Below are 24,902 nucleotides of genomic sequence, written 5' to 3'. Positions count from 1 at the left end.
TTTGTGAACACCACACTGTTTCCAGCCTCTGTGCCTTTCTTCCTCCTGGAAGGTCCTCCGTACCGCTCAGCCCCTTCCACTGGCTGCCTCCGTACTGCTCAGCCCCTTCCACTGGCTGCCTCCTCCTCACCCATGAGTCTCATTTTGGCTGCTGCAGTCTCAGGAGACCTTGATTCCCTCAGTGGGGGGTTAGGGATCCTTTTCCCCCCAAGCGTACCCTGGGCACATCTCTATCATTGCACTCACCACGTATAATAACACAATTGTAAATTCTGTCCTTGTCTCATCCCCTTGCCTCTAGACTCCTTGAGGTTAGGGACTGGACCTTATTTGCCCTTTGAATCAGACCTAGATTTTCCTCTAATGAAGACGGCAGTGCAGCCCTAGCTGGTTTGGCTTAGTAAATAGAGTGTCGGCCTGCAGACTGAAGGGTCCCGGGTTCAGTTCCAATCAAGGGCTTATGTCCGGGTTTCAGGCTCCATCCCCAATAGGGGGCATGCAGGAGGCGGCCAATCAATGACTCTCTCTCATCATTGATGGTTCTATCTTTTTCTCCCTCTCCCTTCCTCTCTGAAATCAATAAAAATATATTTTTTAAAAAAGACTGCAGTGTAGTAGGATAGAGAAACTGGCATGAGGCTTATACAATGATTGCATTGAGGTAGGTGTGATAAATACCATAACAGTAATGTAAGTGAGGAAACTGAGGCTGCTACTTGTGTAAAGTCAACTCTCGGCTTCTTGGCAGCAGGCCAGAGCTAGAAGTCCACCTCCAGCTGGAGGAATTAGCCTGGGAGGGGTGTGAAACCACATCAGACTTAGCGTTAGAGCTAAAGGCCTTGAGTCACAGGGAGGTTATATCAAGATCAGGAACCCAGGCCAGCCTGTGTGACTCAGTCTTTGAGCATTGACCCATGAACCGAGGTTACTGGTTCCATTCCCTGTAAGGACACATGTGGAGGTTGTGGGCTTCATCCCCAGTAGGGGGCGAGCAGGAGGCCGCCTATCAATGATGTTTCTCTCATCGATGTTTCTATTTCTCTATCCCTCTCACTTCCTCTCTCTCTAAAAAAGATCAATAAAAACATATTTAAAAAAAGATCAGGAGCCCAAGTCATAATCAGGTGAATGTTCTGATCGACAAGGAGGCAACGAGTAGTGGAAGGAGCCCAACACTAGGCATCAAGAGATGACCTGGGTCCTGGCTCATACTCTGTTCCATCTGATCCCTTGCCTTAGATCCATCTCAGCCCATAATGAGAACCCACTGGCCAAATGGGACTCCCCAACTTGTCATATCTAGTCCTCAGCCTAGAATAACTTCTGTCCTTCCTAGTGATCTCCTGGTCAAAATACTGCTCTTTTTTAAGATCCATCCCTAATCCTACATCCTGAGTGAAGCCTTCTTCATCTTCCTACCCAGATGTGAGGTGAGGATTTCTCTTCTCACCTCCGAGTCCCCATAGACACACTTACAGACCTCTCTTAGGAAACATAGTCTTGTTCTGCCTTACTGTTTACATAGATGCTTCTCTTCTTTCTCCTACTAAACTAACCCCATTAGATTTCCTCCTCCTTGAGAGCGAAGACCATATTTACTTGTGCAGCTTCCTTATTACCTACTTTATGGTAGATGCTCAAATATTTGTTGACTAAAAGAAGGACTCCCTTTTATCAGTAAGGTGTTGTGGCCAATGGCATGAACTCTGAGTCACTCACTAGCTGTGTGACTTTGGGCAAGTTAAGCTTTCTGTGTATCCGTTGCCCCAACAGAAAATGGGTATAACAGTACCTGCCTCATGAGGGGTGTTGAGGAGCCGGTGAGCACTTAGCTGGGAGACTAGTCCACTTCTTCAAAATGTGCCCGAGCTGGAATGCTGTCCTCAGTGTTAAAGGCCCTCGGGTAATGAGACCTTTCTCTTCCCTGAATGAGTGTCCTTCTCCCTCAGTCCCTGGTTCTGCTGTGAGCAAATCACCAGTGAGTTGTGAAATCCTCCCAGAGAACTTCAAATTGTTCTAGATATTTCTGTGGATTACTTGGTTTGGGTCTGCAGTCTACAGATGGAAAATTAAGATTCTGTATCATTTTTTCCAGTTCATTGTACAGTTTACTTATTAATTTGCTTTTTTCTTTTTCTTTCTTTCTTTCTTTTTTTTTTTTGCAAGAAGGAATGCCTTTAGATAGGTTCCTGAGAAGCCACGGAGGTTTTTTGTTTGTTTGTTTGTTTTGTTTTTTTAAAATATTTTTATTGATTTCAGAGAGGAAGGGAGAGGGAGGGAGAGATAGAAACATCACTGATGGGAGAGAACCATTAATCAGCTGACTCCTGCACGCCCCTTACTGGGGATTGAGTCCACAACCCCAGGCATGTGCCCTTGACCGGAATCGAACCCGGGACCTTTCAGTCCGAGCCAAACCGGCTAGTTTTTAAAATATATATATATATTTATTGATTGATTGATTTCAGAGCGGAAGGGAGAGGGAGATAGAAACATCAATGATGAGAGAGAATCATTGATTGGCTGATAGGCTTTTAAATTCCACAGGGTGAGGTGGATTTGTAGATAAAGGGGTGAGAAGCACAAGTGAGAAGCGTTAAGGGGAATAGGAGGGAAAGGGGCTGCCACCCCGGGGAGGGAAAGAGACAGGTTGCTCGGACTGATTCTCCGCTACTAACTCCGGCACAGCTGGCCCTCTGCCCGGTTTTGCTGCACAAATACTTTGTGTTTCAGAAGCTTTTCCTATTATAAGGCCCTGGGATGGAGCTGCGCTTCTTTTCCCAGTACCCACATCTGGCACCAGAGGGAGGCCTGCAGAGATAGGGAGCCTCCCCAGCCCTGCTTTCTTTCGAGGGCATGACAAACTGCAGACACCCCTTTTGGGTGTCTTCCCAGGCGCGGGCTCCTTCACTCGGGGCAGCCAGAGTGGGGAAAGGAGGGGGCAGCCTGGGCAAGCATCCTCCTCCTCATGCTGGTGCTTGTCTCCTTTTAAGGACATTTATTTTGTTTCTGTTCTCACAAACAAATAAGATGTCCTGTGGAGGGCTGGACAATCAGAGGAACTTCAAGGCGGGGGGGCATATTCCTGCTTTCTGTACAGCTGTGCAAGGGGGAGGGGAGGAGAGGGCAAAGATAGTCGTGGAAAACTTAACTGCATCCTTGAGCTGGTTTTCTGTTTCCGGGAAACAAGCATTAGAGTTAACCCTCATCACACACAAGCACTCCCCTACAGTGGAGAAGGGGTTCACAACAGTAACCATGGAGACTGAGGACTACATGGCACCCCAAAAGCAGCATTCAGTGTTGGAATGCTCAGTCCAGATGTGAAGACAGACAAGCATCGTGAGGAGTGTCAACGCAAGAAACCTCCAAACCTGTAGAGAATTTTTGAGTTTATTTGAGCCAAACTGATGACATATGCCAAAGAGCGAGATCTCAAATGCTTCAGAGAGTAATAGTTTTGTAGCTTTTTATTATGCACTTGAAATTGAGAGGGCAGCAAGGTTACATGGAGGTGGGAGAAAGCAAAGTGGGGGTCAGATTACAGGACAGTTAAGATTATGTGTTCTCTTGAGGGTGGTCATGTATTAGAAGGGAGTCTGAAAAGGGACATTTCAAAGGTGTATTAACCTAGATGCATAGAAACAATGGACAGGGCTTGCTAAAGTAAAGATAAACCTTTTGGCCCTGGCCAATAGCTCAGATGGTTAAAGCATTGTCACGATATGCAAATCAATGTCTCTCTCTCTCTCTCTCTCTCTCTCTCAAAAAGAAAGAAAGAAAGAAAGAAAGAAAGAAAGAAAGAAAGAAAGAAAGAAAGAAAGAAAGAAAGAAAAAGAAAAAGATAAATCTTTTCCTAAAGAAGTTATTGGCCTGGGGTGTGACTGCTCACCGTGACCTGCCCAGTTAGGAATTTATGCTCTGATCATGCTGTGAGGTGACTCCATAGAACCCATTTTTTCATCACACGAGGTTCAGTGGTTAGACTTTCTTGAGCTTTAGACATTTGACTAAACCCTTGAAGCTCTGAGTTTATGAGAGACAAAAAGAAGCAGTCCCAATATATTACATGGTCCCATTTATATGAAATATTCATAAGAAATCTCTAGAGTCAGGAAGTAGATGAGGGGTTGCTAGGGCTGGGGTGTGGTGGAGGAATGGAGAATGACTGCTAATGGGTACAAAGTTTCTTTCTGGGATGATGAAAATGTTCTAAAATTATGTTTTTATTGAATTTAGAGAGAGAGGGAGAGGGAGAGAGAGAGAAACATCCATCAGTTGCCTCCTGTGTGTGCGCTGACCAGGAATTGAACCTGGGTATGTATGTGTCCTGACCGGGAATTGAACCCACAACCTTTAGTTGCCTGGGATGACACTCAACGAGCTGAGCCACACTGGCCAGTGCAGGTCTGTATTTCTTTTACTGTTGTTTCCTGTTTGGGTTCACAAATTTGTTTTCCATAATTAAAATAAAATAGCTTCTAACTACAGTAGGTGCTTTTTCATTGCATCCAGATAGGCTTGCTGTCAAATTTTTGTTGAGTGTGATTTTCTGAAGTTCTGGTCATTGCATTAAGACTGGAAACAAAGATGCAGCTTTTGGTTCTATTGACTTCCTGTTTTCAGTCTCATTGATTTTTTTCTCTAATTTTTTAATGGCATCGACCAATTTTGTATTTATTTATTTACATATTTTTTTAAAACTCTTCACCTGAGGATATTTTTCCATTGATTTTTAGAGAGAGTGGAAGAAAGAGGGAAAGACAGAGAGAAACATCGATATGAGAGAAGCACATCGATTGGTTGCTTCCTGCATGAACCCTGACCAGGTCTCAGGCTAGGGAGGAGCCTGCAACCAAGGTATGTGCCCTTGACCAGAATCGAACCCAGGACCCTTGGGTCCGCAGGCCCACGCTCTATCCACTGAGCCAAACCAGCTAGGGCTCTCTAATTTTTATTATTTATTTTCTAATGCTTACTTTGCATTTAATTGGCTTTCTTTTACTAGTTTCCTAAGGTGGAAGCTTGGATGATTGATTTTAGATCGCTCTTCTTTTCTGATATATGCTTTTGTCGAATGAATTCAATATAAATTGGGAGGCTTTGCTGGAAATAAATGATAAAGATTTACTCAAGGATCTTAGAGTTTGCAAACTGGGAATACAATGAGGCAAAAACCTGGAAGTGTTCCAAAGAAGAAAAAAAAAATTAAAAGTTCTTATAATAAAAAGGACATTCTTTTTAAAAAAAATCCTCATCCAAAGATATGTTTTCTTGTTTGTTTTTTTGTTTTTGTTTTTGTTTTAGAGAGGGAGAGAGAGAGAAACATCGATGTGAGAGAGAAACAGAGAAACATTTATTAGTTGTCTCCCACACATGCTGACAGGGGATCTAACCCACAACCTAGGTATGTGCCCTGATTGGGAATCAAACCTGCAACCATTTTGATGTATGGGAAGACACTCCAACCAACTGAGCCACCCAGCTAGGGCTAAAAAGGACATTCTTGAGAATTACCTGTCCCGCATTCTTAGCCCTGCTCCAGAATGGTTAGTCAGATGTTAGGCAATCTGGATGTGAGTCCTTCGGGGGGGTAATCAGAGGGTTATCTGGAAGTTTGGTGTATGTCCAGATGTTTATCTAGGCATTGATGCATGACTGGAAAGTTCAAAACAAGTTTAAGTTCCCAGGATAGTTAGAACAAGAATGGAATCTTTCCTCATGCCTGAAACTTCGTAATGTTAATAATTTTAGCAGCTTGGTTAAAGTGACTCCTTTTATATATTCCCCTATCTTCACATGTTCCTCATATTTAATGCTATAAATTTCCCTCTAAGCACTGCTTTCACTGAGCCCCAGAAATTTTGGTAAGTTATGTTTTAATTTTCTTTTTTCCCCATGGTTTTAAAGATTTTATTTGCATATTTTAAATATTGTTCATTCCAATCATTAAAATCATTTGAAAGGGAGAGAAATGGCACACTGATGAAACTGCCTTGTACAGCCTGCATGACACTAGATCAGCTGGGTTTTTGCTCTAGATTTCACTGTCCTACCACCCAGCTTCTTCCTTCACCAACACGCAAGTTCTTTTCCTTTCCTGCCAGCCAGACAGGCAGATGAGAGAGGCAGGTGTGGCCTTTGTTGTCAGTAGTTCTCTTATGTGAAAGGGGCAACACAATCCTTCACACTGATTCAGCCTCCTTGCAGCTCACAAAATTAAACAACTCAAAGAAGCAAAATGAAAAGGCAGTGCACATTGGCAGAGCGCGTCTCTTTGCTGTTTGCCTGCTTGCTTTGTTCAGTTGTTTCTTTTGAAGGCAGTGGATTTTTCTCTTGCATTTCTGTCTTCATTGTTGACCTAGGGGATTTCTCAGTCTCAGCCATATCTTGTTTATCAGACATGGTTGCAGAGGAAGTGGGGTGAGGCGTGCAAACGAGTCGAGTCAGATCTGCTCAGCGGCCGCCACCGAGTTTAATTTTCATTTAGTTCAAAATATTTTTAAAAACTCTTGAGATTTCTTCTTTGACTAGTGTGTTAATTTAGAAGTGTGTTGTTTAATCTCCATGTATTTTGGGATTTCCCAATTATCTTTGTATTATTGATTGCTAGTTGAATTCCATTGTGATCTGAGAGCAAACATTGCATGATTTCTATTATTTTAAATTTGTGAAGGTATGTTTTATGGCCAGAAAGTGCTACATCTTGGCAAATGTTCCATGTGAACTTGGGGGAAAATATGTATTCTGCTGTTGTGGATGAAATAGTCTACAGATGTTCTCTATATCCAGCTGATTAATGCTGTTGAGCTCAACTAAGTCCTTACTGATTTTCTGCCTGCTGAATCTGCTCATTTCTGATAGAGGGTATTGAAGTCTCCAACTATAGTAGTGGATGCATCTATACCTTCTTTCTGTTCTGCCTTTTTTTTTTTTTTTTTGCCTTGTGTATTTTGATGCTCTGTTGTCAGGTGCATACACATTAGGGATTGTTATATCTTGGAGAATCGGCTCCTTTATCCGTGTGTAATAACCCTCTTTATCCTGATGATTTTCCTTGCTTTGAGGTTTGCTCTGTCTGAAATTAATATAGCCACTCCTATGTCCTTCTGATTAGTGGTAACCTGTTGTATCTTTCTCCATCCCTTTATTTTTATTTATTTTTAAAAATATATATTTTATTGATTTTTTACAGAGAGGAAGAGAGTTAGAAATATTGATGAGAGAGCAACACCGATCAGCTGCTTCCTGCACACCCCCTACTGGGGATGTGCCCGCAACCAAGGTACATGCCCTTGACTGGAATCGAACCTGGGACCCTTCAGTCTGCAGGCCGATGCTCTATCCACTGAGCCAAACCAGTCAGGGCTCCCTTTATTTTTAATCTGTATGTGTCTCTATATTTAAAGTGGGTTTTTTGTAGACAGCATATAATTGGGTCTTGTTTTTTGATCCACACTGACAATCTGTCTTTTATTTTTTTATTTTTTTAATATATATTTTATTGATTTTTCACAGAGAGGAAGGGAGAGGAAGAGAGAGTTAGAAACATCAATGAGAGAGAAACATCGATCAGCTGCCTCCTGCACACCCCCCGCTGGGTACATGCCCGCAACCAAGGCACATGCCCTTGACTGGAATTGAACCTGGGACCCTTATGTCCGCAGGCCAATGCTCTATCCACTGAGCCAAACCAGTTAGGGCTGACAATCTGTCTTTTAAGTGGTTCATTTAGACCATTGGTGTCCAAAGTGATTATTGTCATAGTTGGATTTGTATCTACTATATTTGTTACTATTTTCTACTTGTTGCTCTTTTTATTTGCTCCTATTTCTGTCTTATACTCTTTTTCTACCTTTTGTGGTTTTAATTGAGCATTTTGTATGATTTAATTTTCTCTCCTTTCTTAGTATATCAGTTATACTTCTTTTTTAAAATCTTTTTTAGTGGTTGCCCTAGAATTTGCCCTGGAGTTGCAATATACATTTACAATGAATCCAAATCCACTTTCAATAACACTATGCTGATTCATTGGTAGTGAAAATACCATGTTATAATAGAAAATCCTCATTGCTCCCTCCCATCCCTTGTATCATTGCTGTCATTCATTTCACTTATATATAAGCATATGTAATGCACACACACACACACACAATTGAATACATTGTTGCTATTATTTTGAAAAACTGTTATCTGTTAGTTCAATTAAGAATAAGCCCTAACCGGTTTTGCTCAGTGGCTAGAGCATCGGCCTGGGGACTGAGGGGTCCCGGGTTCGATTCCGGTCAAGGGCATGTACCTTGGTTGCGGGCACATCCCCAGTGCGGGGTGTGCAGGAGGCAGCTGATCGATGTCTCTCTCTCATTGATGTTTCTAACTCTCTATCCCTCTCTCTTCCTCTCTGTGAAAAATCAATAAAATATATTTTAAAAAAAAGAATAAGAAAAATAAAAGTTTATTTTATCTTTACTTATTCCTTTTTTGGTATTTTCTTCATATAGATTTCTTTTGTTTTGTTTTTTATTGATTTGAGAGAGGGAGGGATGATTGGAGAGAGAGAGAGAGAGAGAGAGAGAGAGAGAGAGAGAGAGAGAGAGAGGCATTGATTTGTTGTTTCACTTTATGTGTGCAGTCATTTGTTGCCTCTGTATGTGCCCTGATGGGATTGAGCCCACAACCTTAGCTTATCGGGACAATGCTCTAACCAACTGGGCCACCCAGCCAAGGCTTCTTTGTGTAGATTTCTAAGCTATATTAATTTCTTTCTCTCTAAAGAACTTCTTTGAATATTTCTTGCATGGCAGGTCTATTGGCAACAAATTCCCTCAGGTTTTGTTTGTTTGAGAAAGCTTGTTTTTCTCCTCTTCACTTTTGAAGGATAATTTTGCAGGGTATATAATTACAGATTTGTGGTTTTTTCCTCCTTTAACAATTTAAATATTTTATTCCACTCTCTTCTTGCTTGCATGGTTTCTGAGAAGTTGGATGTAATTTTTATCTTAGCTCTTTTGGAAGTCAGGTGTTTTTCCTCCCCTCTGGCTTCTTTCTTTATCTTTGATTTTTTTGTAGTTTGAAAATGATAAGCCTTGGTGTAGTTTTTTTTTTTTTTCAACGGGGGTGTGTGTGGCGGGGACATTGCATATATCTTGCTTGATGTTCTTTTGACTTCCTGGATCTGTGGTTTGGTGTCTGACATTAATTTGGGGAAATTCTGTCTTGTGTTTTATTTTTTTTTTCTCCTCTTGATATTCCCGTGACACATATGTTATACCTTTTGTAGTTGTCCCACAGTTCTTGGATATTCCTCTTTTTTTTTTTTTTTCTTTTTCTTTTCAGTCCTTGCTCTCTTTGATTTTATCATTTTGGACTTTTCCATTGAGATATGCTGAGGCTCATAGATTCTTTCCTCAGCTGTGCCCAGTCTACTAATAAACTCATCAAAGGCATTCTTCATTTCTGTTACAGTAGTATACCTTGGTTTAGATCTTTAGCATTTCTTTTTTTAAAATATATATTTTATTGATTTCAGAGAGGAAGGGAGAGAGAGAGAGAGAGAGAGAGAGAGAGAGAGGGAGAGAGAGAAACATCAATGATGAGAGAAAATTATTGATTGGCTGCCTCCTGCATGCCACCCACTGGGGATCTAGCCCAAAACCCAGGCATGTGCCCTGACCGGGAATCGAACTGTGACCTCCTGGTTCATAGGTTGACACTCAACCACTGACCTACACTGGCCGGACTTTAGCATTTCTTTTTGGTTTCTTCTTCTTCTTCTTCTCCTTTCGCTTAAAAATTTTAAAAAAATATACTGATTTTAGGGAGAGAGAGGAAGAGGAAGAGAGAAAGAGAAACATTGATTTGTTGTTCCACTGATTTGGGGGCAGTGGTTTGCCCTATGACCTCACTTCTCTATGGCTCTCAGCAGTTGTTTTCCCCACAGCTTGTTCAGCTTTTACTTGTTAGGATGGAGAGGTGACTTCCAAGCTCCTTACTTGTGGAACCAGAAACCAGAACAGATTCCAAGTTTAAATAATACATTCTCTAAACTTCCTTGCTCTATTATAACCATCTCCCCTTCCTGCGTTCACATCTCTTTATCTATCTCTTTCTTAGATTTCAGGGTTTTTAAAATAACGAATACCTTGCCCTGGTCGGTGTGACTCAGTTGGTTGGGTGTCTTCCCATGCACTGAAAGGTTGCTGGTTCGATTCCTGTCAGGGCTCATGCCCACATGCCTGGGTTTTGGGCTTGGCCCCCGGTAGGGGGCCTGTAGGAGGCAGCCCATCGACGTTTTGCTCTCATTTCGCTGTTTATCTCTCTCCCTTTCTTTATCCCTTTTTTCCTTTTCTCCTTCTCTTCCTCTCCCTCTCCCTTCCTCTGTCTCTAAAAATCAGTAAAAAATTTTAAAGAAATAAACACCAATACCTTTTTGTAGTACAGAATTCAAAAGAACAAAAGGGCACCAGCACCCTGCTTTCTTTCCTAGAGTTAGGGTCTCTGAGTCCTTCCAGAGATAGTCTGTGTGCATTCAATCAAATATGTGCTGTTTTCCTTTTGCTGTTGTTGTTACACCGTTAGTATTGTGCGGTAAACCCTATCCCGGAACCTTATTTTTATTTTTAAGATAGTTTCATTATGGTATATAAAGAGCTTCTTTGTTTTTATTTATTACTACTATTATTATTTACAAAAGTTTATTCTTACGTGTAGAACAGGCTCCAAGGCAGCACTTCCTTCTTGCTGTAGGTGGCAAGAGATGTTAAAACTGGAATGGAGTGAAGGATCACCATTGCCCCAGGCACAAGAACAGCTTACTCTTTGCCAGATTTCTTAATTTCACCCGTCGCCTGGGGCCCTACCCCAAGGCCTTTGTTTTTAGCTCCTTGAGTTTCTGCTCCTCTTTTGTTTCTGCTTGAATGTCTTATCTTCCTCGTCCATCTTCTGGGCCTGCTGCTGGGCTGCATCTGGGGCTTCTTCTTGCCACTTTGGCCTGGACATGGCGCCTGCCCCTTCCCCAGACCCTGCCATGAGAAGCTGAGCTCCCAGTTCCACCACTGCGCCTTTGCCTCTGGGCAGGCCACAGATTCTAGAGCCAAACACGCTTTTTGTTGTTGTTAATATTCACTCAAAGATAGATTTCCATTGATTTTTAGACAGAGTGGAAGGGAGGGGGAGAGACAAAGATAAACATTGCTGTGAGAAAGACACATCGACTTGTTGCCTCCTTCATGCGCCTCCACAAGGATCGAGCCTGCAACTGAGGTATGTGCCCTTGATCGGAGTTGAACCTGGGACCCTTCAGCCCGTGGGCCAATGCTCTATCCACTGAGCCAAACATTCTTAACCCCCTTTTAGCAGGTGATTTTAAAATCTTACTAGCAAACAAAACTAATTAGTATGTATAATTAATCTTCCAATAAACTTCTTGTGAAGTTTTTGAAAAATAAAACAACTTTTAATAACTTTTGACCGAGTAGAAATTTCAAAACTCTCTCCTTTTGTAGGTTGCCTAGAGAAAAATTCAGGAAATTCTGACATTGGTCAAGCAGCACCAACAGCAGAAAGCTCTGCAAAATGGGCCACCTCAGTCAAGATGGAAGCAAAGGCTCAGGAAACAGCCCACCACAGAGGCAGAGGCCGAACCAAGGACAGACTGCTTAACCCACAGACGGGCGGCTGAGGCCCTACCAAGAACCCCAGGCACGAGTGTTTCCCTAGCCAGTTGTTTCTGAGGGCCAAGCCACTTTCAAATTCCCGTCTCTGAGAAGGTATGCTTTATGCTCTCTGAAATGTATGACACCCAGCTTTAAAAGGAAAAAATAAGCGGGGGTGGGAGGAAGGGGGTGGTTTGGTGGGGGTGGGGGAGAAAGGGGAGGAAAAGACAGGAAGAGCTTCTTTTTTAAAAATATATTTTTATTGATTTCAGAGAGGAAGGGGGGAGAGAGAGAGATAGAAACATCAATAATGAGAATCATTGATCGGCTGCTTCCTGCACTGGGGATCGAGCCTGCAACCTGAGTATAGTATATGCCCTTGACCAGAATAGAACCCAGGACCCTTCAGTCTGCAGGCCAACGGTCTATCCACTGAGCCAAACCAGCTAGGGCAGGAAGAGCTTCTTCATTTTCAGTCGTGGCTGCAAGGTATCCCATTTTATGGCTATATCATCATTTATTTAACCACTTTCCCATTGGTCCATTTAGACTGTTTCAAGCCATTTGCTATTGTGAACCATGTTGCACTAAATAACCTTGTAAATGACCTTGTACACTTGCCATTTTACACACAACACGTCTCTCTGAAGAATGCATTACTAGACATGGAATTGTCCAGTGAAAAGGTGCGCACTTGATGTTCTCCTTGGAATTTGTATCAGTTGGATTCCTCTGACGAGGAGCAAGTGCTGCCCTCCCCACAACAAGGATTTATCCATTTTCTTCATTTTTACGAATGAGCTCGGTAAAAACGTGTGGCCAGAGGAATGTGTGCCATGCGCCACACAGGATAGCCCATGCAGGAGAAAAATGATGTACACGTCATAAATGCTGGACAGTTTTCAAAGGGAAGTCAGAACTTACTAAGTATTATTGGATTCATAGTGGAAAAACCCTGTGAGAGCAAGGAACGCATGGAAACTTCTAAGGTGGCGATTTCGACTTGTTCAGCATTAGAGACTTCGCCATGGAGACGTAGCATTGGCATGTAGAGAGAAAGCCTCCTGGAGGAGCTCATGCATTGCCCAAGCTCAGGAAGTTCGCTTGCGGGGAGCCTCTGGGAGGGCACTGAGTGTGGAGGAGCCCCAGCCTCAGCTTAGGCTTCCTGAACATCAGTGAGTTCGCAGTGAAAAAAAATCTATGAATGTAGGAGCACAGGGAAACATTTAGACACAATTCAGCCTCCCAGTCCGGAGACTTCATGCTAGAAGAGAACCCTCTCTTTTTATTTTTATTTTATTTTATTTTTAAAAATACATTTTATTGATTTTTTACAAAGAGGAAGGGAGAGGGATAGAGAGTTAAAAACATCAATGAGAGAGAAACATCGATCAGCTGCCTCCTGCACACCCCCTACTGAGTATGTGCCCGCAACCAAGGTAAATGCCCTTGATCAGAATCGAACCTGGGACCCTTCAGTCCGCAGGCCGACGCTCTATCCACTGAGCCAAACCGGTTAGGGCCCCTCCCTTTTTAAAAAACATATTTTTATTGATTTCAGAGTGGAAGAGAGAGAGGAAATAGAAACATCAATGATGAGAGAGAATCATCAATCGGCTGCTTCCTGCACGCCCTCTGTTGGGGATTGAGCCCACAACCTGGGCACGTGCCTTTGGCTGAAATCGAACTGCGACTTCCTGGCTCATAGGTCGATGATCAACCACTGAGCCACGCCGGTTGGCCTAGAAGAGAACCCCTTTGAAGGTAATGACTGATGGAAAGCCATTCCTCAGCCGCACACCTTACTCTATCTACAGCACTGTGTCTACTTGTGAGAGAAACTCCGTAATTTAGCCAATGTGGTAAAGCCTTTCATCAGAGCTTGAGTCTCATTCAACATCAAAGGCTTCATTCTGGAGAGAAACCCTGTAAATGCCATAAGTGTGGGAAGGCCTTCAATTATAGTTCAGACCTTATTTGACCGCAGATGATTCATATGGGAGAGAAACTGCTTGAATGTAATAAACGTGACAATGCTGTCTGGCCTAGGCCAATCTTGACAACTTCAAAGAATTCATTTCAGGGCAGAATCCTATGAATGTAATGGAAGCGAGGATACCTTCCACCAGACTAATGCCTGAGAATCTACTCTGTGAAAAAAGAGATGATAAAAACGTGAGCAATTAAGATATGTCTGTGAATTTATTTTGTGATGCAAAACGGCCAGCTGTGCACCTCCCAGGTTCGTACATTTCCTACATGAATAATGGATTCTGGGGTGAGCCTGGAGGACAGTTTTTCTACAGTCCTACTTATTTGTGCCGCGCCGGGTGGAAAAGCAGTGGCTGCAATTCTTGGAAATGAATGGACGCGTTCTGACTTGTCATGCCTTGTAAGCAGCCTTAACGTCCATGTTGATAAGGTCAGAGCTCCTGAAACCTCCTGCAGTCGTTTTTGTACCCCAAATCAGGGAAATGCAAGGTAGCCCAGAGATGGAGGGTGCTGACCATCAAGATATAGTTTTTACCCTGGCCGGTTTGGCTCAGTGGATAGAGCATCGGCCTGCGGACTGAAGCGTCCCAGGTTTGATTCTGCTCAATGGCATGTACCTCGGTTGCAGGCTCCTCCCTGGCCCTGGTTGTGGCGCGTGCAGGAGGCGATCAATCGGTGTGTTTCTCTCACATCGATGTTTCTTTCTGTCTTTCCCTCTCTCTTCCACTTTTTCTAAAAATCAATGGAAAAATATCCTCAGGTGAGGATTAAAAAAAAAAAGATATAGTTTTCTACCATTAAGATATAGTTCATAAAGATTCTGAGATGCTGTGGAAAAAGAGCTCTCTGAAAGGGTTGAATGGTGAAGGGGTCCTGGTAACAATGAGGGAAGTGGATGCTGGCCACCAGGACCCACTCCAGTTATTTTCCGGCACTTAAAGTTCACTGAATTAGCCTTTAGGATAGTGCACCCATAAGACACAGTGCAGCTTACCTGGATGAATGCTTCACTCTGTGTCCTGGACTTGGCCCCTGTGCTTCCCCTCATACCTGCCCATTCCCTCTGAACACACAAAACTGAGGGGTGTGGGTTCCCATGCAGAGATGCTTTCACGATAGAGTGCAGGGCCAAGAGAGAGCGAGGTGCCAGGGCTCAGAATGTGCGGAGGAGGTCACTCTCTTGTGTGACCCCGAGAGTGATGCCACCTGAAATATTGTGGCCTCGGGCTCATTGGCCTCACCCTGTCCTGGCCCTGGACAAAAGCCCTGGAGCCTGAATGACTTGCTTGGAGGTGACTAAATGGAAATCTGGATCTTGGGGGTCTGGGAACAGCTGGAACAGAGAGAAAGCGATGGGAGGGAAACACTTGGGAGGAAGCCAGCTGCGGGAACGTGCTTGGTCACAGGGCCACAGCTGGAAAAACTGGGCAGCTCTAGGACACAGATCTCCAGTCTTCAGGGGCACCAGTAAGGTGCCCTCCTGTATTCAGTGTCTTCAAGCACCCACAATGCCAGACACATTGCCATTAGAAATATGCTTTGTGGACCCTTTTCAAGCGAGGAGTGAAGGTGTTCAGAAACTAGCTCTGGGAACGGTGCCTTTTTATAAAGGTACTAGGTTTGTTGGATTATTTATCTTTTTGGCTTTATTGTAAAGGTAGAGGGCTATCACTTAGCGGGCCTGGGCTGCCCAAACCTTGTACATTCCAAAGATTTTCAGGACTGGCCCACCTTCTGGGGGATAAACTGGGCCCATGGAATAGCCTCCTGATAGGAGTATCTGTGTGTACCCGAGGCCTTGGGCCACACCACCTAACAAGGTGATGCGTGGGGAACACCTGTTTTTGCTTTCCTAGAGGCTTTGGGCCACACTGCATCAGTTTGTTTTTTAAATATAAATTTTCTTTTTTTAAAAATATTTTATTGATTTTTTACAGAGAGGAAGGGAGAGGGATAGAGAGCTAGAAACATCAATGAGAGAGAAACATCGATCAGCTGCCTCCTGCACACCCCCTACTGGGGATGTGCCCGCAACCAAGGTACATGCCTTTGACCGGAATCGAACCCGGGACCCCTCAGTCCGCAGGCCGACACTCTATCCACTGAGCCAAACCGGTTTCGGCTAAATATAAATTTTCATTGATTTCGGAGAGGAAGGGAGAGGGAGAGAGAGATAGAAACATCAATGATAAGTGAGAATCATTGATTGGCTGCCTCCTGCACGCCCCCTACTGGGGACCGAGCCCACAACCTGGGCATGTGCCCTTGACTGGAATCGAACCCAGGACCTTTCAGTCTGCAGGCCGACGCTCTATCCACTGAGCCAAACCGGCCAGGGTAACACACTGCATCAGTTTGCCTCATGGGAAGGTCACTGACTAGTTGAGGGCAGTCACAAGGGCACTCACTCCAGGCTTCCATAACTGACTGCAGTACAAATTCTGAACTCTGAGGCTTGACAGAGCTTCCCTGTTTGGCAACACGTTGTACACGTCGCCACACATCATTGCTGGGAGAGCAAAGTGCTGCTGTCCATGTGATCCTACCGGCAGCAGACAATTGGAAGCTTGTCTAGTGTCTCCTGGATTCCACCCTATGTGCCCTTTCCCTTTGTTGATTTAATCTGTCCCCTTTCACCACAGTAAAACATAACTCTACGTATCCCAGCTGTCTGACTGGTGAGTCATGCTAGCGAACCATCAAACCTGAGGGTGGCCTTGGGGCCCTCAACATAAGACAGATGCTCATGCAGGGGACCCGGGAAAAGCTGAACAGGAAGACCTTGGATGGTTTTGGATCCAAGGTAGCTGAAAGAACTTCTTCCTTTTAAACATAACTTTCAGCCACAGAACTTTATTTTTAAAGCAATTGTAAGTACCCAAGATAAAAGTTCAAAACACGAAAACAAAACAAAAAGAGGACACCAACAGCTATCGTCGTCTATATGCTGCTAATTCTAATGGCTCGAGAGGGATTGCACCAGATGTCTAACAGAGGATGTCTCTGGACTAGAGACAAGGCACAGGGCCTCATAGTTTGATGTTGGCTTTCCTGGAGGAACCCATCTGTGCCTTTCTCAGTTAATGGGCCCCTGGTCTTAACGATCAAAGCATCCTATCTATCATCTATCTATCTATCTATCTATCTATCTATCTATCTATCATCTATCTATCTACCATCATTCTACCATCTATCATCTTTGTTAATCCTCACTGGAGGTTATTTTTTCCATTGATTCTTAGAGAGTGGAAGGGGTGGGGGAGAGAGAAACATCATGCCAGAGAGACACATTGATTGGTTGCCTCCCACACAGGCCCCAACAAGCCGGAGCCTACAACCCAGGTACATGCCCTTCCTTGACTGGGAATCCAACCCACGATCCTTCGGTGCTGTGTGCAGGTGGACACTCTAACCACTTAGCAACAAAGGCCAGGGCCAAAGCATCCCTTTTCCCAGAGGAAGAGACTAGGACTAAATACTTAAGTATAGTGTCTTATCTATCGTTCCTTACTATCATCCCGGAACGTCTCAGTAATTACAAAAGTAAACTACTTATTGGGAAAAGTGCTTGTCAATGGTGACTCAGTAATAATTTATTGGGTGATTAATACCTTAAGCTTCACCTCCACTTGTCATTCTCTTATCTCAGAAACTTAGGACCTTGATTAAGCCCCGGTTACTGGTTTGGTGACTAATTCCGGCAGGGCCAGGGAGCTCGAAGGTCTTCCCGTGGTCCTCGCGCTCTAGGCGTCCGGCTCCCGTTCAGACAGCAGCGAGAGGAGCCTCCCGTCAGTCAAGCGCTCACTGCAGTGTCCTCCCCCTGCCCCCTTGCTTTTCTTCCTGACGCTACTCAGTTTTAAAAGTTTGAGGGTTGTCTTCCTATCCTTCTCACCACCTTCTCAGATCCATATTTTTTCTTAAAATAGTCTGTGTAAACAAAGCTAGCGTTCTTCTATGATGTATCAGCTGGATTGTGATTTAAGACCTGAAATAACAGTGGCTTCCGAATTATTTATGTTTATTTTTCTCTCCATTGTCCCGAGGTGGACAATTCAGCGTTTCCATGGAGCCCCTGTAGTCCCCTGGGATCCGGGCTGTTTCTAGCTTCCCACTCTGTCATCCTGGGGCACAGCCTCAGCCTTCAGGTATAAGGGGGAGCTCCTGTCATCAAAACCATGTTCCAGGCAGGGCATGGAGGGGGAACTTGCCATGTGCCTCTCAAGGAAACTTCCCACGGGCGCCACATGGCCACACGCAGCTCAAAGAAGACCGAGAGCTGCCTTGCGCCCAGCTAAACCTCTTACAGTGGTCGGCAAACTCATTAGTCAACAGAGTGGCAAACGGCGGCTCGCGATATGCTGAGAGGAGTGGGTATTACTGGGACAGACAACCACCAGTTTCAGTCACAGTTGTCATGACTTCTCACATTTGTCTCTTTCTTGTCTCCACCAGGGCTCACGTTTCACTGCTGTATTTGTCAGCAGAAATGGCTTGTCTGGTTTGGCATGTGGGTTATGTTACTTATGATAATAAGGAATATACTAACATACTGTTATAACATACAGTGTACATGTTTTTTCCTACCTTAATAAAATGTTATTTATACTTTGTTGTTGTTGTTGTTAATCTTCATCTGAAGATCTTTTTTCTATTGATTCTTTTTTTTTTTTTAAGAGAGAGTGGAAGGGAGGGGGAGAGGCAGAGAGAGAGAGAGAAACATCGATGTGAGAGAGACACATCGATTGGCTGCCTCCTGCACTTGGGGCACCAGGGTGCTCTGACTGGGGCCGGGGATCGAGCCTGCCCCTGACTGGAATCAAACCCAAGACTCCTCAGTTCTTGGGCTGACACTCTATCCAATGAGCCAAACCGGCGAGGGCTGTTATCTGGTATTTTAAAGACATACGCAAAGGCAGTTAAAACTTGACAGTCTTGATTTTGCTTAGCTAGATCCTTTATATAAAGGATTTTTAATTTTCCTCCTTAATTTAGCTGATGTGGTTAAATCACTGAGAAAATGTATCACTTTAATCTAGCATCATCCTAATATTGTTCACGATTAATAGTAGTACTCTATAATTAACAATATGGGGCCTAATTATTATTATTATTATTTTTTTTTTTTAAAAAATATATTTTATTGATTTTTTACAGAGAGGAAAGGAGAGGGATAGAGAGCTAGAAACATCGATGAGAGAGAAACATCAGTCAGCTGCCTCCTGCACACTCCCTACTGGGTATGTGCCCACAACCAAGGTACATGCCCTTGACCAGAATCGAACCTGGGACCCCTGAGCCCGCAGGCCGATGCTCTATCCACTGAGCCAAACCGGTTAGGGCTGGGGCCTAATTATTAAAAACAAACTTATATACAGGTCACAGTATCTTACCTAATAAAAGAGAAACATGCAAATTAACCATCACTCTGCTACGCCCACAGCCAATCAGAGTGAGTATGCAAATTAACCAAACAAAGATGGAGGAGTTGCGTGACGTGATGCAGAGCGGAGAGCAGCATGACGTGATGCCTGCTATGAGGGGAAGGGGGGCTGCGGAGGGAGCTACTGGAGCGGTGCTCTGGACAGAAGTGAGGACTTGCTGGCTCCTGGGCGTGAAGCCAGGGGAAGAAAGGCCTATTCTTGCGCGAATATCGTGCAACAGGCCTCTAGTACATCTATAATAATAAAAGTGTAATATGCTAATTAGATTGGATGACCTTTTGGACGAAGCTGGGGCTGCGAGGGAAGCCCAGGTCCCGGGTGCCAGAGGCAAGCCGGTGCCTGCAGCCGAGGGAAGGAAGGCCTACTCTTGCACGAATTTTGTGCATCAGGCCTCTAGTGTTTTAATATGTACCTTGATATACAAATAATTAGGGGGGAAATCTAGAGGATTTATTTATAGACTGAATTTTATGGCTTCTGTGAAATGTAAAAACTGACTTAAGATGCCCTATCTGTACAAAGTGCCAGCTGTGTCAGGGGGACCGGTGCTCATGGAGACTCAACTTTTTCCTTCTCCTCCACTTTCCCAGCCACAGTTGACTCTGATTTGCAGGCCCAGGGCGCCACCTGATGCCCAGGGAGGACACTGTCTCGTCATCTGTGCTCAGGGAGAGGAGGCCTAGATACATAAACATAGCTCCCGCTCCTGTGCCTTTAATGATTCCTCAGCTACTTGATTCCACTTCAGATAACCTTTCTCACACAGACACCGTTTCTTTCTGCCCCATTGTTCCAACTCCTTCCTGCTTCCCCCAGAAAAGCTCTTTCTCCTTATTTGCACTATCAGTAGCTGCCCTGGTAAGTGCCACTGCATCCATTCTAGTGCCTGGCATGTACTAAGTACTTTTTGTGCATTTAATTCTCACCAGAACCCTATGTACCAATATTATCTCATTTCACAGGAGAGGACACAGACTCGAAGCTCAGGTCATCTTCCCAGGTGTGCAGAGCTAGTAAGTGCCAGAAGCCCACGTGGGGCACAGGGCTGTCTCCAAAGCTCATGCTCTAGCAGTGGTTCTCAACCCCGGAAAGCTCTTAGAAAAGCATCATTTTAAAAATTTAATTGATCTGGGGGGAAACATAGTATGATGGGCTGAATTGTCATCTCACCCAAATTCATATGTTGAAATCCTAACCTCCAAGGTGACTACATTGGGAGATAGGGCCTTTAAGGAGGTAATTAAGGTAAAATGAGGTCATAAGGGTGGGGCCCAAATCCAATCTGACTGATGTCCTTTTAAGAAAAGAGGAAATACCAGGAATACTCCTGCATAAAGAAAAGGCCACGTGAGGACACAGTAAGAAGACAGCCGTCTACAAGGCGAGGAGAGAGGCTGAGGGAGAAACCCACGCTGCTGACACCTTAATATTGGACTTCCCAGCTTCCAGAACCGTGAGAAAATAAATTTCTGTTGTGCAAGCCCCATTGTCTGTGGTACTTTATTATGATAGTCCTAGCACACTAACACCTCAGGAGACTTCTTTTTTTTTATTTTGTTTTGTTAGTTCCCGAGGTGATTCTACAGTATATGCAGGTGAGAATACCTGAAACAAAACACTAGGAGAAAAGGCAGTCTTGGATTCTGGGGTAAAAAAGAACTAACAATCTTTAGAATTCTTGAAATAATTCAGATGGTTCTCTCGATAACTCTGTCTGTGTGCACATTTTCGTTTATTCTTGTTCTATTTACTCAACATCAACACTTCAGATAAATAAAATATTCTTTCTTATCTGCTTTCCTTTTGTTTTATGACTATAACACCACAGCATTCTTTCATGCTGCTCATTGCAAAGGTATGCTATTTCATTTGTGTTATTGGACAAACAACATTTTTGTGGGTTGTTAGGAGGCCTTATCCAACATGCATACAACGTTCCAAGGGTAAATAAAAGTATTTCAGGTTTCAATAACCACATTAAAAATGGGATTTGGTAACACCTCCTGAATGTAGGTTTAAGGATGTCTGTATACTTATGTGTTTGGCACATGTTTACTGAAATATTCATTATTAATTCTCTTGAGTGTGAATTTCATTATCTAGGCTGCTGTGTTACTTGGATATTGAATTTGAATTGACAGCCTTGTTCCTCAGAGCTGATGTGACTTTTAGATTTATATTTTAATCACCTGGGGGATTAAAATATAGATAGCTCTGCCCCCATCCTAGACTTTCTTTTCTTTTTTTCTTTATTAATGTAGTAGCTTTTTCCCAATTGCCAAAACTTAGAAACAAAGATATCCTTTAGTACATGAATGCATAAGCAAATCTGGATACATTTGGACAATGGGATATTATTCAGTGATAAAATGTAATGAGCTATGAACCCATGAAAAGACATGGAGAAAACCTAAATGCATATTACTAAGTGAAAAAAAGCCAATCTGAAAAGGTTATATACTGTATGATTCCAAGTGTATGACATTCTATAAAAGGTAAAACCATGAAGATAAAAATATCACTGGTTTCTAGGAGGAAGGGGGAGAGCCATGAATAGGCATAGCACAATACTTTTAGGGGAGTGAAAATACTCTACCTGATATTTATAATGATTGATGGAGTCCATGAAACTTTGGTCCATACCCACAGCATGTACACCACCAAGAGTGAACCCTACAGTCAACCATAGACTTCAGCTGATTACGATGTGTCAATAGATTAATCCTTGGTTAAAAGAAAGAAAGAAAGAAAGAAAGAAAGAAAGAAAGAAAGAAAGAAAGAAAGAAAGAAAGAAAGAAAGAAAGAAAGAAAGAAAGAAAAGAAAGAAAGAAAGAAGAAAGAAAGAAAGAAAGAAAGAAAGAAAGAAAGAAAGAAAGAAAGAAAGAAAGAGAGAGAGAAAGAAAGAAAGAAAGAAAGAAAGGAAGGAAGGAAGGAAGAAAGAAACCATTCTGGTGAGTGATGCTGATAATGAGGAAAACAGGAAATGCACTGGGCAGGAAAATCTCTGCACTTCTTTCTCAATTTTGTGGTAAACCTAAAACCGCTCTAAAAATCCCATCCTGGATGTTCTAAACCACAGTCTTCTAAGGTGGGCCCCGGAAATATGGAATCTGCCTTTTGTTCACCAGGGGAGCAGCCTCATGTCTGTGTGGTGTTACTGGACATTTTATGTGCTGTTGAGTACTTTGGAAGCATACGATAGAAAATTCATTTGGAATAAAGCCAATCTCCTCAAATTAAAACAAAATGTCAAGAATCACAATGTGAAAGCTTGTGAAGGAAACTGTGCACTGTTCACACGAATGCCTCCTGAGCTGATAAACAAACGCCTGCCTCCTTTGTGAGTATCAGAGGAGCGTGGCAGTTGTTCTGATTTGCTTCTGCACCTCCTGTGGTCATGCTGTGGATTGTGCTATTATCTTAAAAAATGCTGTTAGAGGAGCCTCAAGAGACATAACTACTAACTGTGATGTGTATTCTAGATGGAGGCCTGGGATAGGAAAAGGATATTAAGTAAAAACTAGAAATCTGAATAAGTTATGGACTTCAATTAGTAACAATGTATCAATTGGTTCATTAATTATAATAAATGTACCATATTCATGCAAGATGTGAATAGGGGAAACTGGATGTAGGGTATGTGGGACTCTACCACTTTTGCAATTTTTCTATCAATATAAAGCTGTTCTAAAATTAAAAGTTTACTATTTTTATTTTTTTCAGCTTTATTGAGATATAATTGACAGATACCATTGTATTAGTTTAAGGTGTACCACATATACTGTACAACATAAGATTATGTTGCAAAAAAGTTTATTTAAAATAAAAAGTAAAGGATTCCAAAGATGGCAAAAGTATAGTTATAATTTATAATATAACCCTTGCATTTATTACGTGATCATGTTAGCATTGAAAAATGCATGCAGAAATCTTATTTTAAAGGAGAAGTAAGATGTAATTAAACTCCATGGAAAAGTTTTAACAACCGCCTTGCTACTTGGTTCTATACATTTAGGAGAGAGTACTCTGTGAAATCATAGAGACAATAAACACAGCCTTAACCCTAAATATATTCATTGATTCTAGGTTTATGAGCCACATGATGACACCACTTCACTTTATCTTTATTCCTATTGGGGGAAGCATTTGAAGTTATATGACGTCTTTAGAAACTCATTTCTTGTCTAAGACTGACAGCTGTGTACTTAGTGGTTTTCACGTAAGGCACCTCATGAGCACACCAGGTTATTCCCATTTTCAGATCGGTGAACCGAGAGGTTAAGCCACTTTATTGAGGTCTCAGAAGTAGTAAATATTTGGCAGAGCCAGGATCAGAATCAGGCCGTGTGATGTTTAATCTACTCTGCAGCAGTAAGAACTGGTCCTTAACCCTTTTAAAAGGGTATGTCAGACTCTCTCCTTCCTTCCTATCAGAATGCCACTTTCACTTAGGTGCCTACACATGTCTGGAGCCCCTGAACTCCAGAAAAGACAACTGGGCCCCAGCTTCAGGTGGCTCCTCAGTAGTCTAACCAGGGACCTCAACGTCGGGGCACACTGGAATCACTCGGGAGCTTCACTGATGCTTCCGTCTCACCTCCAGAAATTCTGAAATATTTGGTCAACAGAGAAGACTGGGATTCATTTTTTTCTTGCCCTAAGTTTATGACATTTTGTTGTTTAATGTTGTTACCAAGGAACAGAAAAGGATCTGTCCATTTAATCTGCTTCAAAGGAGGTCATTGGAGTTTGGATTGGCTGTCACTTCTGCTGATCGTTTCAGAAGTCAGAACACTTCCCCTTTGGAGCAGATGTCTGGTTTTAGCCAACAGTCTTTGGGTCTTCTCCCCACAAAGAAGTACTACATCTCAAGATGTGAAACAGAATTCATCTGTTGGATGGTTTTAGGGTGAGTGCTTAGTCACACAAGCTAGCAGGGGTCCTCAAACTTTTTAAACAGGGGGCCAGTTCACTGTCCCTCAGACCGTTGGAGGGCCAGACTATAGTTTAAAAAAACAACTATGAACAAATTCCTATGCGCACTGCAGGCCCGGGACGAGTCGGCTGCTAAGCAGGACAGGCAGCGGCACCCGGCGGGCCGGATAAATGTCCTCAGTGGGCCACATGTGGCCCTCGGGCCGTAGTTTGAGTACCCCTGAAGGGCTAAAGAAACCTGGTTATAGCTGAATGTTGTGTGGTCTTGTTTTGAGTGAGCTGTTCTAAAGGAGCAGAACAGTCCTTTGACTAGTGTCAGAGGGGGCTGGGATATCCACTGTGTAGCATAATTTAACACTTAGGCCTTGTGAAGATAAGGGAGTCCCTTTGGTTTCAACAAGTACTAATAGAATAATGTATGTCCCTCTGTATTATGCCTAGTCTCCTCCAGGTTCAGCCCTAACTGCCCTCACTTGAACAATCCATATCCCATATGAAGCAGTATTTATGAGGATGCTGGGAGGTGTTACCTACTTACCCAGTGTGGAGATGTTCGTCCATCTCCTCCAGTGATGCTGTTTTCCCCTTTGTGGACTCTGGTCACTTTCAGCAATTGCCTACTAGTTCTTGAAATGACCCCAGATTCTTCTATCATCTTGGTACCAAAGATACTGCCTAGATCAACGTGTGTCCTCCCTTGAGTCCAGCACAGTAGGTCAAACTACATACTCAGAAATGAGTAGGAAAGGGTCTATTTTTGACCATCTAGACAGGGGTCCTCAAACTTTTTAAACAGGGGGCCAGTTCACTGTCCCTCAGACCGTTGGAGGGCCGGACTATAGTTTAAAAAAAAAAACTATGACAAATTCCTATGTGCACT

The sequence above is a fragment of the Plecotus auritus genome, assembly GCF_963455305.1.
Source record: "Plecotus auritus genome assembly, chromosome: 7".
Lineage (NCBI taxonomy): Eukaryota > Metazoa > Chordata > Mammalia > Chiroptera > Vespertilionidae > Plecotus > Plecotus auritus.
The sequence above is the reverse complement of the archived record's forward strand: the minus strand, read 5'-3'. Positions refer to the sequence as shown.